Raw genomic sequence first — 16858 nt, forward strand, 5'->3', positions numbered from 1 at the left:
TCCTCGTCGTCCATCGTACCAAATATCCATTTTGATACGGTACCGCCTGCATTTATCAGCCCTCGTTTGTGTCGTTTGTTTTTCGGTCTTAGCGTTAGTAATTTGCTCCTTGTGTCTGCTATTTCGAGTAATAAGAGGTCTTTGTATTTTGCTTTCGTTAATACTACGTTGTCCGTCATTTTGTTTAAAATGTCTTCTATCCTGGTTATGTTAATCATGTGAAAGATAATTTCAGTGTCTTTCACGATTTCTTGCGTCTTAAATTGAATGTCTGTAAATCCTGACTGATCCTTAATTTTAGTCACGACGATCTCACAATAGGATTTAGACGCCCATTGTATCATTAATATTATCATCATTATTATCTGTAAATTTAAGAGGTCTTTTAATATTACATGGATGAATACCCTTGAGACTTTTCTTCTTATATTTTGGTTGTTCCTTGTGCCTTAATGCTTTATAATTTTTTATAAAGCCTCTTCTCCTAGTTTCTACGTAGCTTTCTCGTTTCTTGTTAAGTTTATGTATAAATTTTCCCTTAGATAACTCCATATTTTGTCTAACTTTTTCTTTACTAATCTTGCCATTTTGTACTTCTACTGGGATACCTTTTATTGTTGAATGACATCTTTCATTATAAGTTCTTATTGCTCTTTGCATAATTTGATTGATTGGTAATTTGTTGTTCAAATAATATATTATCCTAAATATCTCAGCCACAGAGTTGTGCATTCTTTCAATATCTGCATTTCCTGTGTGGCTATTAGGTTTCGTCAGGTGTAGTTCGATTCCTTCTTCATCTAAAAATTCCTTCAAACGTACTGTTTTGAATTCATTATCCGCGATTATTTTCTCTGGTTTGCCTATTTTCGCAAAATGATTTTCTAACTGTTCAATTATTGTAATGTGATTTCTATCTGTTAAGGCATATACTGCTCCAAATTTGGAGAATTTGTCTATTATTGTTAAAAAATGAAACCGTTTTATAACGTAAGTGTCTATATGTATTACTTGATTTATATCCGATGGTGTTTCAGTGTAAAAAAATTTAGGTTTGATGGGATTTCGATCATACTTAACTTCTTTACAAATGTCACATTGGTTAATGACTATTTGTACCAATTCCATTAACTTTGGAAAATAAATTTTTTCTTTAATTTTATTATATATCTCCTGGATGCCTGAATGCATACTCTCTTTTACATGGTACAGTGATAACTGTTTCACTGCCTCTACCTCCGTTTCAATGTCCCTCGCCCTCATTGTACATTTATAGAATTTTAATTGATTGTCATCTGAAAACATTTCCCTTAACTTCTGTTGGACAATGTTATATTTCGTATCGGTAAGCTCTGAGTATATTCCAACTGATCCTTTGGTGATATACTTTCTAAAGATTTCTCCCATTGTATTAAAATCGCTTTCCGCTATAAAAATTATTCTTTTTCCATGTAACTGTTTCATTTCTTCGATCTTGTTATTAGTTAAAATAATTTGTGTTTTATATTTGTTTACAATTTCTTCTTTGATAAAAAAATGATCTTGAAGATTTTCTTCGGCTGAATGCATTGTAGCCATCGTCTCATCTTCTAGGTTATTTATCGTTTCCGAATCAATTTTCATATCCTTGACTATTGGTAAATCCCTACATTTATCAATTTCTTTCACACTTTCCATTTTATCAACTTCATTATCTATTCTACTCAAAAAGTCTGCTACTTGATTTTCCTTCCCTTTTAAGTATTCTATATTGAACTGATACTCTCCTAATTTTAGAAGCCATCGTTGATGTCTAGGTGACATGTCCTTTCCTTTATATTTAGCATGCAGGTATTTTGTTGGCTGATGGTCTGTAAAAATTGTAAACTTTCTTCCGTAAAGGTATGGTCGTAAATAATTAACACTCCATAAAATCGCTAGAAATTCTTTATCTGTAGCAGAGTAATTTTTTTCGTGATCATTTAGTGTTCTGGAAATATAGCATATCGGATGCCCTTCTTGTGACAAAACAGCACCGATTGCATAGTTCGACGCATCTGTAGTTAGAGTAAATGGTTTATCAAAATTAGGATATCTCAAAATTGGGTGAGAACTAATTAGTATTTTCAATTTTTCGAATGCTTCTATATAAGTTGGATCCTTAGTATTGACCTTTACGTTTTTCTTTAAGTATTTTGTTATAGGATATGCTACTCGTGCGAAGTCTTTTATAAATTTCCGGTAGTAACCTGTCACTCCTAGGAAACTTTTTATTTGTTTCTCCGTTTTAGGTAACTGTAACGCTTCTATTACCTTTATTTTATCCGGATTTGGTTTTAAGCCATTTTCTGTTAAAATGTGCCCCAAAAATTCAGTTTCTTTTTTCATGAAATTACATTTGTCCATTTGAACCTTTAAATTTGCTCTTTCTAGCACCTTAAAAATTTCTGTTATTGTCCTCACATGCTCCTGAAGGGATGTACTAATTATCAAAATGTCATCTAAGTACACCACACATGTTTTATTGATGAAGTCTCTTAGAGTTTCATTCATTAGACGTTGAAATGTTGCCGGGGCATTTTTCAATCTAAATGGCATTCTAATAAATTCATACAACCCGTGAGGAGTTGCAAACGCCGTTTTCTCTCTATCTTGTTCCCTTATTAAGATTTGGTGATAACCTTTGTCTAGATCTAATGTTGTAAAGTATTGTGCTTTACCCAGTTTGTCCAAAATTGAATTAATATTAGGAAGAGGAAATTTGTCATCTATTGTTACTTCGTTCAGTTTTCTGTAATCTATCACAATTCTATATTTCCTTTCTCCCGAGTTGTCGATTTTTTTTGGTACTACAATTAAAGGACTGGAATATCGGGAGCGACTTTTCCTAATAATCCCTTTTTCTTCCATTTCCTTTATTTGCCTTCGTACTTCTACTTCATGTTGCGGAGGGTATCTATATAACTTACTGTTTATTTGCTCATTTGTCGTTGTCCTGATTTCGTGTACTACCTTCGTAGTGCTGGTTAATTGATCTCCTTCTTTAAAAAATAAATTTTTAAATCTTTTTACGATTTTTACTACTTCTTCTTTTTCTTCCTTGTTAAGATGATTCATATTAATTCTACCCCAATCGAATTCGTTTGCTTCTTATGCATGAATTTCTAAATTGGTATACGGATTACTCTCAAAATAGGTGGTTCTTTTATTTAGCATTATACAACCATCCACCAAATTTATTGTTGTGTTGAAACAGTTAAGTAAGTCAATGCCTATAATGAAACTATACTTTCGACCTCTTAGCTGAGTCATTTTCCATCTTATTTCTGCATAATGTGGAAGATTGAATTCTTTAGGTGCATCTGTAAGCACCTCATATTTAATAACATCGCTTTTAGTTATTGTGCTAAATGTAATAGCTTTTTTTAATAAAATTCTTTTGAAATCATTTATACTACTGTCAATTAAGCTTATGCTTGCTCCAGTATCTATGAGAGCTTTAAATTTTTTCTTTTTAAACGTTAAAGTTATGGTGGGAAGACAGTCCGAGCTGGTCCCTCGAAAAAATTTTGCTCTTCATCATTAACTAGGCTTTTATTGTCCTCATTTCTGCAACATTCGCATGAATTTAATTCAACAAAATCTTCTTGTTTTTCTTTATTTATATTGCCAACTTCCATCGGTTCCTCTCGGTCTTGCCTAGGTTGATTCCAGCGATTTTGGCCGGAATTTGGCCTAGGGTTTCCTACCTTTGGGAACCTGTGAAGTTGTCCTGAATTTCCCGAGATTTGGGGATTATTTGAAGGTCCCTGCCTTCTTTGGTAAGACATATTGTCTTTATTTGGGTTTGAATATTGGTGGGGTGGCCTGTTTTGCCCTGAGCTAGCTTGCCTGTGATAAGTATTTTGATTAAAATTCTGTCTTACTTGTCCTGAAGTTTTGTCGTGATATCCTGTATTTTTATCAGTAGTATATTGAGGTTTTTGGTAGTCGTATCGGTCTGTATTTAGATTCTTCCTTGTCCATTCCCTGTAGCTTGACCTTTCATCTCTTCTATTTATTTTCCTGTATTCTGGTCGTATGCATGTATCCTCAAATCTTCTATGGTTCATAATTTTTATTATCTCCCCTAATTGTGTACACTCGTATATTTTATCTAACAAGGTACCCTGTGTCATCTCTTTTGACGTATTTACTAACAAACTTTCGATATTGGTGAGGTCGATACCTTGTCCTCCTCTATAATACACAATCAATTCATCTGCCTTATATTTTATATTTTGTAATTCTACCGCTAGTTCACTCACCGTATTTACCCGCAGGTTAGTTATTTTCCGGTATATTTCATGCGGCTCCTTGTCAGGTTTGAACCTCATTTTTAATGTGTCCTTTATCATTCCCCAGTTGTCCGGTTGAGGTATGTTAATGATGACATTTTTTGCTTCGCCTTGAACAGTTTTATAAAAAATTGTCCTTACTGCCTCCTTCTTCAGTTCTTCATCGTTGATTGTTGATAGTAAATATTCCGTACTGCAGAAGAATGAATTCACTGTTACATCGCCTTGGCCGGTGAATATAGGAAGTTGGTTGATGCTTTTAAATAGTCTATCAATTCGTTGTTGGTCCGCTGTCTGTCTTTGAGGTTGCCGTTGTTGTTGCAACTCAATATAGGCATTTCTAAGCTGCTCTATTTGCTGTTCTCGCCTGGCCAGCTCTTCCACCAGGTTTACATCTATTAGTTGAGCTGGATCCTGAGCCATTACCCTTCTTAAGTCGTATTCTCGTTGCCTTGCTGTGCCTATTTTTTTTTTTTTTTTTATTGCACTATCACTTTTTATTTATGTCCGCTATTTGTGGGTGGTGCACTGCAATCCTGTTGCGTTCACTTCACTGCCATTTATTTCAATATTTTGTGGGTGGTGTTCTACAAGTTTATTGCGATCACTGCACTGCCACTTATTTCAATCTTTTGTGGGTGGTGTTCTACAAGTTTATTGTGATCACTGCACTGCCACTTATTTCAATCTTTTGTGGGTGGTGTTCTACAAGTTTATTGTGATCACTGCACTGCCACTTTTTGTTGCTGATAGCAAGTTTTATTTTGTTTTTATTTATTTTATATCATAGAGGGTCCGGCCAACTCCTGAGTTGACTACGGAATCGCAGGATTGTATACGGGTGTTAATTAGTATTATATATTTTAAGGGGAACGTTTTCCGTAACCGATCCTTTTTATTTTAAAAGGACTTTCGACTGCGCCAGATTCGTTGCTTAAGTCGCGGCGGGGCTTTTTAAAAAGGAAGATATAAACCAAAGGCAGAATACGCTAAGAAAATCAACACGACTGACTAGGGTGTAACTCTGAATCAAAACTGAACTTTCACTTTATTACCATCAAGAATGAAACTTACAATTTGCTGATAATAATATTAATACTTATTGCTAACTGAATGATATTATTGCTTACTAAGCAGAATTAACTAGCTGTGTACTTAATATTTTGTTAAATAGCAGAATTCCCAGAATTGCCAGTTTGCAACTTTAATTTAGACCGGATATTAATACTTTTGTTTATTTGTGATTTTTAAAATGAATTGGTCAATATCGTCTGCTGCTGACTCTGCACTTATATAACTTGGCGAGCTATTGACCTTATTTGGTAGAGTAGCGGAATTATACGTAACTCGCATGCCGAAACCGGTTGGTCTCGAAACCAAATTTGACAAGGGATGACGGAAAATCGTTCCAATATACATAAAATATCATTTACTTACATTATCTTAGAATTTTATTTGACAGAATATTAAGCACTGCAAATCATTGCTTTGTATAATAGCTTGCAGAAGTTGCGTACATTTCGGCTGTGAGTTGAACTTCTACGATTTACTAGATGTTTTTACAATATATCTAAGACCTTAGCAGGTTTCCCATTTCACAACTTTCGAAATTAATAACTATTTTGAAACAATTTGAATTTATTTCTCTCTAGTAGCTTAGGAATTTCTATCCCTTTTTATACATTTTTCGCGTCACTGAACGAAAAAGGATGTTCAATTTTAATACTCTATACATACAAACATATATAGGAAATTCATGCCGCTAAGAATGTTTGCAAGGACAAAGCAGCCTTAATTTAGCAAAAGTGCTTTTATGTTATAAAAAATTCACTATCTTTAACCTTGACTAGACCACTTCATATGTCACACAAAAGTACACACATGCAAATGAAAGTACCCTACACACATATACAGCCATACAGAGAAAGTCTGGTACATGGTATGACTGTGTGTTGGGTTGTCTGAATTTTAATCGCATCGTCTGCTCAACCACAGGCTTGACACTGTATCATTTTTATTTCACATTTTTCGTATGCGGGAATATAAAGCTTTGTATATTTGCTCTGAATTTTCATCAACAGCCACCAGCCGCTATGGCATACTCCATGCCAGACATGCAGATAGGTAGAAAATGTGTTTGTTTGTTGCTTTGAGGTACAGTGGGGTATTTCGTAAGAATTGTTTTGTAGCCTGCTAACATTGACATAAGGTTCGGATTCAGCCGTGAAAACGACCCTGGATTGAGGACGTTAAGTAGAGAGAACGTCCCTCTAATTTGCCTCTCTGCGACTCTAATGCAATACTTTTTTTCTATAGAGTGGATCGGTGTAGCATAGAGTTGATACAGGCTGTCGGAAATCGTTCTCAAATCAAATTTAGCCCCTGAAAATCTCTGCATTCAGTCTTAACCGCATTACAACTAGCTTAGAGCTCACCTCTGAAGTCCATCGGTAGTTGATAGAGCATAACTTCCAAAGCGTTTGTTTGTATGAAATTCTGCAGAAGGAAGTTTCCATATAATCATTGCAGCTTACTGCCTCACTTTCGTAATCTTGCAGACAATACAATGTCCTTCAAGAGCCAGCCACCAAACCACGATGCTATAGAATATTAGGTTCGTTTTGTTTTGTTAATTGTCCAACAGGGTGAACAATTTATGTATATTTGAAAGATTTTCCATGATCCTTTGTCAAATTTGGTTTAAAGGCAAACTGGTTTCATTCAAAACGAAAATTGACACTGATGATGGCGTAACGCCGAAACCGATTTGTCTCCAAACGAAATATGACAAGGGCTAACAAAAATCATTCCAATAAACATCAATAAGATGGATCTTACGATCGTTGTGGAGGGCAGTGCTTTACCGTTAACTTCAACTCACATATTTTACTCACGGCTACTTTGATACCTACTCGAAATGTTGGTTCCAATTCAGTTTACTTTCGAAGATATTTATCACAAAGTGACTAATTAACCTGCTGTCAGAGCCTTGTCGTGAAAATATGCTGTGGCTTGACAACCAGTATTTTCAATTTTCGGTAGTAAGGTGTTGAACGCTAGTTTAAGCAAAGAGCACCCGCTACTTCTTTGTGGTTTGGGACTCGCTTCTTTTACAAGAATTGAAAAGAAGTAAATTAAATTAAAATTTTGTCTCACAGTGCGCTACCATCGAGCGGTTTGAAATGTGTGAGCATTTGTGAGCATACAAACAAATTAATTTTTACGCCCATTTCACACTTTGCTCATAGAAGTTCACTACAAAAAACGGCAACAGACAATTACACCGAGAGAGCGCTTGTTTTGTGGTTGTATATAGGCTTGTACATACATATGAAGGTTTCAAATTGAAAAGTTTCATGGTAACAAAAAATTGAAAACAAACAATATCGAGAAAAGAAAGGCAAAACAAATGATAATCAAAAAAATTAACAAAGTATACGAATAAACCAGGAAAAATCATCAATAAACCAACTACAATACAAGAAGCAAAACACCACAAAATAAATATGGTAGCCACAGTTGCAACACTGCACCACCCACTTCCACTGCTTTTTCTGCGGGCCACATCAGTTTCCAGCACATACTTAGCGTAATTATTGTTGCTACAACAGATGTGGCCACTGTTGCAGATTTTGTTTTTTTTTTAAACAATCAACACAAACACCAATATGCAACCGTAGTACACATTCATTCGCCAACTCTGACTACAATAATTGCATACACGATTGCACTGCTGCTACTAAGCTTAGAGTTTACAGTCTGCATTTGCATGATGAATTGTATCGTTATCGTTGAGATAGTGAGGGTAGCTGGTGGGTAGTCTGTGCCTTTTAGTGAAGCTCACTTGAACTGTCTGCGCCACCAAACGTTGCAGAGTATGCCGCCACGACTTTGGTTACTGCAGTTGATGCAACTGAGATTATGCGATCAGGCACAATTGTCGCACTTATACCGATGGTTATATATCTTTGTTTGTACGTTAGTTCACGTTTTATAGCTAATAGCACAGACATGTTTAATAGAAATGCAGTATTTGGAACTTCAGTGTTTGTATTGATTTAAAAATTAAAAAAAAATTCTACACACACATTTAAAAAAGCTTAAAAACGTATTTTTTTCTTCTTTCTCACTAACTTAAATGGCGCTTAGTCATTTAAACAGTTATGACAGTCCAGCCGGCCGCACCAATCGTACCTTCGTTGGGCTAACTGGCGCCAATTGACACCAATGCAAAGAAAACGATATTCCACCTGGTCCTTACAGCGAACCGCCCTATTCCTCTGCTTCCATAGGCGGGTTCCAATTAGAAAACGGTTTTGGCCAGAGCATCATCTTGCATTCGCATAATATGACATAGCCAGCGTAGCCGCTGTGTCTTAATTCGCTGGACTATGTTGGTGTCTGCTTAAAGCTCGTACAGCTCATCATTCGGCACTCACCGTCTCCGACGCGTAGAGGCACATTAATCTTTTGAAGAACTTTTCTCTTGAACACTACCAGAGTCACCTCATCTAGCACAATAAGTGACTTGTAGGGCATTATTTTTGAGTGCAGAGAGAAGATTTTAGTTTTAAGTTCGTTTAATTTCGAACCGCTCAGAGAAGTCCTTACGGATTCTGATGGAGCTGGTGGTCTTGCTCAAAGTCATTTCGCACAGCCGTAAAAGTTTATAGAGAAACCGAATTGAAACATACCGTCATATAGGCAGCCCTTATTCGTGCTTTGCAAAGCGACTTTAAATTCGACGAAGAGGTGATGTGTTTTAATTATTTTTGCCGGTTTTTTCACGGTCCAATCAGCGGAATCACGATGGGCCTCAATCTTTCGCAAGCTTGATAGGATGTTATATGCGATATCAACAAGGCGAATTCCCCCTTCTTGTGTGCTGTGCAAAGAACACTCAGGCTCTACCGATAGTATTTTCTTTGTGTCGGTTTTTTTTCGTACTTAGTTCTTTTTAAGGACGTGGCGGCACTTTTACCCTGTTTGTTTCATAATATAAGCACACTATGTTGAGGCTCTTTCAATAATTCGCCACGTGTTTGAAACTTTATGTCTTGCGCTAAGTTTGTTGAGCTACCTTCGCAAGCCTCTACTATTAACGATGCAGCTCAAAATCTACGTATTCATATCTCTCTCTGCGCCGAAAAAGGTTCACACTTCTCTTTTGAAATCACGGTAGCGTTCAGTCTCTATAATTAACCAACCCTTCTTTGTTTTGCAATGCTGCATTCCTCATCATGGCAAACGTGATCTGTGCAATGCTTGACAATGTTTAGCGCATGGTTGTTGTTGTTGTTGTTTAAGCGATAAGGACACTCCCCTAAGGCCTTGAGGAGTGTTACCGATGTTGATGGTCATTTGCCGGATGCAGATACGGTACGTTCCGTTAACAAGCACGGTAAGGGTACTAGCCGGACCATTTCGGGAACGATTTAGTATGACCACATGGAACCTTCTGGGTTATCCCACCCTACCACCTCCTAGATCCATCAGGAGTTCGGGGTTGCCAGAGCATCGGCTGTTAATGAAACAGGGTTCGCCACGGGTAGGAGAGGTTAACAATGGGTTGGAGGCTATATATTGCGCTGGCAGCCCCTTGAGAGGGTTACGCTACACAACCCCTTGAATCAATTTGGTATTTTAGTCGCCTCTTACGACAGGCATACCTACCGCGGGTATATTTTAAGCCCCCTATGCGCATGGCTTATTTACCTATATACTCAGCGTGTTTCGCACACAGAGTATATTTACTTTGGTAACATAACGGTTGATCATAATGGCTTAAACAAATCGGGATAAATATAGATTTCCATATATAAAAATGATCAGGATGAAAAAAGGATTTGATTAAGCCATGTCCGTCCGTCTGGCAGTCTGTCTGTGATCACAATAACTTGAGTAAGTATTGAGATATCTAATTGAAATTTTGTATTTGGTATAATCGCTATTTAAAATGAGCGAAATCGGATGATAACCACGCCCACTATTAATATATATAGCATTTTGGAAAACACAAAAAACCTGATTATTTAGTAAATAATACACCTAGAATGTTGAAACTTGAAGTGTGGATTGACATTGAGACTCTTGATAAAAACTTGAATAAAATTTAAAAAGTGGGCGTCGTACCGCCCACGGACGGATGGAGGGATGGCTCCTGACTAGATATATGGAAGTCTATATTTATCTCGATTCGTTTATGCCGTTACGATCAACCCTTATTTTACCAAATTTGATAATATTGAAAAATCTCGAAAACTTGGAGTTTTAGTTATGTTTCCATAAAATGCAGATGTGTAAATAAATATGTAAAATAAACAGCAGCGTAAATCCAATTTCGGCTACACTCGAATTAAGGTTGCGTGCATGTCAGAGATGCGATAAGCGTTAAGAGCGTTGATAAGAGCGAAGCGTAGAAAATTAATGCATGTATTTTAATAGAAGTGTGCATATCGGAGCAGCGCGCTAACTCACTTTTCGCTCGCTATCATCGATAAGAGCGTAGAAATTGTAGGTCAGTAATTTCTTCGCTATTATCGATGATGGACACAGAAGATTTTATAAGTGCAGTATTTTATAAGCTTTTATTTAGTTTCACTTTTGTTGTCTGTAATGGAATCTTGCAAGTTAAATTTGATACACTTCCCGGTGTCCGATTGAGCTGAAATTTTGCACACATGTATAACTCTGATGACAATGCAATATTACTTTGTTAGAATTCGATAAATTAATCGATAACACAGTTATCGGTAAAGATTTGCATTTACTTTGGCATAACAGCCTAAGTCCCATACAAACCCGCCGGTACCCATCCGTGGATTGTGATATTTGGACTTGGTGAATCACTCGTGTCACGCGTGGTGAATCTCAACGCTTGCGAAAAGCGGAGACACAACCCTCTGTTGTATTTCTGTGTATAACCAACATAGCTGAATTTTTAAGGCTGTTTAACTCTGTAATCTTTTCTGTAATTTATTTTGCTTTTGGAAAAATTGCCTATTTGAAAAAAGCTGGCTGAAAAATATTGGCATAACAGCTTAAGTTAAATCAAGAATGGAAAATCTTGGAAAATTTGAGCAGATGTGGCAATTTCGCGCGTCCGTTGAACGAAATATTGACAATCTACTGATCATCGCTAGGAAATTAGCGACATTCCATCAACTAAGCAGCACTTTAGCAATACTACTGTTATTATTTGGCCGCTCAAACACACATATATTAATTGTGCATTAAATCTAAAATACACAAATACACCATAATAATTTACACGGCCAAAGCCATAATAATTTACACGGGTCATCAATTCTTTCTCTGATTCAAAATCTGAACTACCAGCGCTACCGTCAACAGCTCAGTGTCACCATTGCCAGGAGCGCCAATAACACCAAACTCGTGCCTGACACACAAAAGTCGTTTCACTCAATAGCGCAAGTAAAATGTACTACGCACTCACTACTAAGTAGCGTCAAAAATTCGCTTGGAGTCATTTCGTCAATGAGCTACCATTGAGCTGGCACCGCATTGGCGCTGGCGCCATGCAATTTACATCACTAAAATTGCGCGAATGCCCAGGCCCATGACTTCAATACTTATATTTACTATGCTTTAAACTTTGAATACACCGCTGAAGTTGCTGCGCATAAAATGTGTACTAATAAATTCCAATCCGCATTATACCAAAAATTTTTGAATATAAAGATATTGCATGCGCGAACTTCGGTGGAAAGCAGCGGAGCGTAACAAAATTCTAGTAGGTCACTTTCACCACACCAAAAACTTTAACACAATTTTTAACATAATTTAAGCACAGAAATACACTGATTGGGGTTTTAGTGAGTAAAAGTTAAAATTCTGAACACATTAGCTGAATAAAAAGTGTACAAATAATTATTAAATAACAAATACAGACAGTGGTAGTTTAACAAATTCTGCTGTGGTAAGTGGTTAATGTGACCTATTAGAATTTTGTGAAGCTTGCCTCACACGATTTTTCGTCTATGCAATGCCTCTATATTATATTGTTTCTGATTATACGCAGATGTAACTGAAATATGTGTTTTTGTTTCACCTCCTTTACTTATATTTAAAGCTTTTCTAAGAACAAGCTTCTATTACTTGTTAATAAAACAAACTAAAAAGTAAAAAATAAAATTAAAGAAAAAAAAAACTTTTTTAAAAATAAGCTTTTATTATTTTGGTTAATAAAATTAACTAAAAAGTAAACAATAAATTGACTCTAAAGAAATATAACACTTTATAAGTTCATTGTAAGCTTAAACGATAATTAGGCTTTTTCGTCTGCGACAAAAAAATTCTATATTGTACATAATTATATATTTTTAACATTAAAACTTTACACCTAAATTATTAAATCTTACAGTTTATATCACAGTCCTAATTGTTCTAATAAAAGCGTGTTACATTGCGATAGCAAGAAAATGAGATCCTAAATGTTCTTAATTATACCATCAAAATTTAACACGTTTTTTATTAGAACAATTAGGACTGTGATATAAACTGTAAGATTTAATAATTTAGGTGTAAAGTTTTAATGTTAAAAATATATAATTATGTACAATATACAATTTTTTTGTCGCAGACGAAAAAGCCTAATTATCGTTTAAGCTTACAATGAACTTATAAAGTGTTATATTTCTTTAGAGTCAATTTATTGTTTACTTTTTAGTTAATTTTATTAACCAAAATAATAAAAGCTTATTTTTAAAAAAGTTTTTTTTTTTCTTTAATTTTATTAAAACCTGCAATTTGGGATCAAAAAGATGCAAATCAACACAACAAGTTCATTTTGGATAAATTGTGGCATTATTGTTTATTTATTATTGTATTACCCGTAGTTCGCAATAAATGGAAAGGACTACGTGACAAATATAGAACTACGTTGGCAAGCAAATCTGGTTCTGCTGAATTGGCGGATTACAATGGTTCGTGGCAGTATTTTGATAATCTGTCCTTTTTATAAAACAGTTTACTGCCAGGAAATCCACCAGCAACTTGCCAGCGATAGTTGAAGATGAATCTATGAAATCTTTTATGGATGAAATTTTAAATGATGATGAAAATGAAATGCAAAATTCCATTTCAAAAGAAACTAGAGAAATTGAAGCTCCATCATTTTCACGCCAACCTTTCAATTCTTCTCGAAAACCAGGAAAGGCCAAGCGTTCAGAAAAAATGTATTGGAAATGCATTGCTTGAAACGGAAAAGGAAAAACTTCGATTTCTGCAAGAAAAGAGAGCAAAAAAAGATGAGGATGATGAAGATCTTTGTTTTTTTAAAAGTTTATTACCTCATCTGAAAAATATGTCTTCATTGCATAAACTAGAAAATAGCTGACACATGAACTGGTTAATAAATCAATAGCTATTTATATTGAATGTACCCCTGAAAACACCACGGCTTGATGTGATGACAATGCACAAAACAATGAATATCCAATTTAGATTCACAATATTCCAAATATTATTTAACTTTTTTTTTATTATTTACCAATGAATTTGTTAATTTTTCTCCAATAAAATTATTCGTACGTACCGCATTGTAAGCACCAATCGCTCCTCTTGCAAGATTGGCCTGTTGTGCCAGTTTTGCCAATTATACTGCAGTCGATACGAAATTTGAGACAGAATATAATCGAATGTATCGCTTGTCATTCTCATTTTTTTGATCCTGTCTCAAACTACTCTAGACATGGTTAAATTCTCCGAGTTCTAGTCTTTCTTGGTTTATAGGATGCGCCAAAAACTGACGTTTTTCCCTTGCAGTATTATTTAGATGATAATATGAAGCAGTAGGCGTCAAAAACAACATATTTTCTTCCTCTCACTCATCGCTCATTATTATAAATATTATAGCTGTTCACTTTTCAAAACTTAAATTGCAAATGCAACTAACGCTCTTATCGCAGCTCTGTTATATACACCACACAAAACTAAAGGCTCCATTACTGATACTTAGCATAGAATTGACTTGGCTTGCCAACTGTCACTTACAGTTCTGTTAAATGAACATTGCATGTTACTGATTACTCAAAACTTAACTTGACTTGCAAGTCTGTTGAATTTTGATTTTCTATGTAAGTTCTAAGTGACGTTTACATTTTGAGATGCCATTTGTTTGTTTCCATTTCATTTTGACATTTTGTCATACAAATTGACATTTATTTAAAAATAAATTTCAACGCTGATTATGATGCCAGATTTTATGCGCCAAGTGGAATATAATCGTGGCTAAGTTGCCAAGTTTACGCCAAGTCAAGTCTATGCTAAGTATCAGTAATGGGGGCTTAAAGCTCGACGCTATGCTCTTGTCGTTGCTCTTATCGACGCTCTTATCGCTTATCACATCTCTGACATGCACGCACCCTTAGATTCCCTTACTTTGTTGGAAATAGTTTGTGTTTAAAATATGCCTCAGTAGGATTAGAAAAGTACATTATCCGAAACTCACGCTGAGTATATAATGTTCGGTTACACCCTTACTTGTTTTTTAATAATTTCAACCTAAGAAAATGTATACAACTAAAATTTAACCACAATACTATGTAATTTAATGCCATGTATATTTGATCTACCCTATCTGCATACAAATTTTTAGAAACTGATTTTTTGGCATTTTATGTACATAAAATACTGTCGAGTGGCAACACCCATTACTTACTACTCATACCTGCTCGTTCGCAGTCACTTGCATTCCGCTCTGAATCGTGTACAATATCGCCACATATTTCCATTTATGCTCGCGTTCCATGATCTTGCGCTGCACAAAATAAACAAACTTCATTGGAATTGTATGGTATTTGTAAATAGCTCTGAAACAAAATGAGTAACGAAACACTTTTTGAAGATCACTACAGACGTTTTAAGGGACTGCAGCAGGTCGTATTTGTAGAATCGGTTCAGTGATCTTTGTAGCGTTAAGAGCATTGGAAGTATTTTGTAAACGGATTGAGTGAATTCATGCGGTTTATATAAAATGCATATGTACATATATATATATGTATATAAGTTGTATATGCATATATAATTGAAATTTTTCAGTGCTATTTTGTGGGAGTTTTTCCATAAATGCAAAATACATACTTACGTGCCTGCTTTAAAAAATAATAAAAAATGCATTAGGAAGAGCAATCCACCAATTTTCAAAAGCATATATATACATACATAAGTGTGTATTTACCAGTGTATGTGCAAATATAAAAGTACCATGCGGGGCCAAAAAATTAAAAAAATAATAAAGAGGTCCAAAATATAACTTTTAACACCTTTATTGATGTAGAAGTTAAATTAATAATGAAATCATTTATTCAACAACAATAAAATTGTTTCAAATAAGCATGGAGATACATACACAAAAATATTAATGTAACTCCTGGTTTTTATGTGGTTGCTTTGTGAAGGTATTTGCCTCTTCAAGTGTATATCTACCTAAATTTTGTATATATTTAAATATACACATGCATACATAGTGTGTGCACTCCTCTCTCACGATTAACCGGCATATGGGAGCGTGTAAACAAAGTTGCCAGAATTATGCATTTAAAAAAATATGTTCCATAAAAATTCATTGATTTAAAACGACTAGACTTAGCAACAAAAAGCCGGGAAATATATGTTTTACCAAAATCGGTGTTCTCTATCATTTGCCTAATAACATATGGCTCACTCAATAGTTTAAATAAAAAATTATGAAAAAATCCCCAAGCGGACCTGGATTATTGATGTATACTGGAATGATTTTTCAAGGACATCTAACGGAAGGGAAACATAAATACAACATTAGCACAGCATTAAAAGCATCGAATATTTAAGCCGAAAACTATGATCTGACAATAACTCAGGGAATATATTTAACACAGAACCCAACCATAATAACAGAGTACAACTCCGCGAATCACATGCAAAGGCCGGCGTCTGGATCTACCTAAAGCATGAAAATCTATAAACAGGAAACATTCGATGGAAGAGTAGAAAAACACAATAGACCCACGAACTTTAAATGCAAAAATAAAAAAATTGATATTAATGCGAGGTTTGAGAGACCTCCAACTTGTAATTAGATAAGACGAAAATTTATTGAGCTACAAAGCTGAGTACTTCCGTCTGGCCAATTTGTAGAGAAAACAAGTAACAAAGGCTAAGTTCGAGTGTAACCGAACATTACATACTCAGCTGCCAAATTACAGCTTGCAAAACTTTTAAATTACCCTCCTTTAAAAGTGGGCGGTGCCACGTCCATTGTCCAAAATTTTACGAATTTTCTATTCCGCGTCATAAGGTCAACCCACCTACCAAGTTTCATCGCTTTATCCGTCTTTGATAATGTATTATGGCACTTTTTCCGTTTTTCAAAAATTTCAATATCGAAAAATTGGGCGTGGTTATAGTCCGATTTCGTTCATTTTAAATAGCGATCTGAGACGATTTTCTAGGAACTTGCATACCAAATTTCATTAAAATACCTCAAAATTTACTCAAGTTATCGTGTTTACGGACAGACGGACGGATGGAGTCTATATCTG

The 16858-nt window shown here is 35.2% G+C and overlaps 1 protein-coding gene across 8 annotated transcripts in view; it reads left to right on the forward strand.

The window, feature by feature from the left end:
* Sema2a (Semaphorin 2a) overlaps positions 1-16858 on the forward strand; it is a 387211-nt gene that overhangs the window by 142157 nt on the left and 228196 nt on the right. For 3 of the 8 annotated variants that reach the window (XM_067774341.1, XM_067774340.1, XM_067774345.1), the window contains exon 1: positions 15247-15736. The exons of 1 other annotated variant lie outside the window; for it this stretch is intronic. The gene's annotated coding sequence lies outside the window, so the exon portion shown is untranslated. Of the gene's footprint in view, positions 1-15191; positions 15737-16858 lie in introns of those variants that run through there. 4 more of the 8 variants (XM_067774346.1, XM_067774344.1, XM_067774342.1 and 1 more) reach the window with 4 other exon arrangements.

The sequence above is a fragment of the Eurosta solidaginis genome, chromosome 3 (genome assembly GCF_040869045.1).
Source record: "Eurosta solidaginis isolate ZX-2024a chromosome 3, ASM4086904v1, whole genome shotgun sequence".
Taxonomy (NCBI): Eukaryota; Metazoa; Arthropoda; class Insecta; order Diptera; family Tephritidae; genus Eurosta; species Eurosta solidaginis.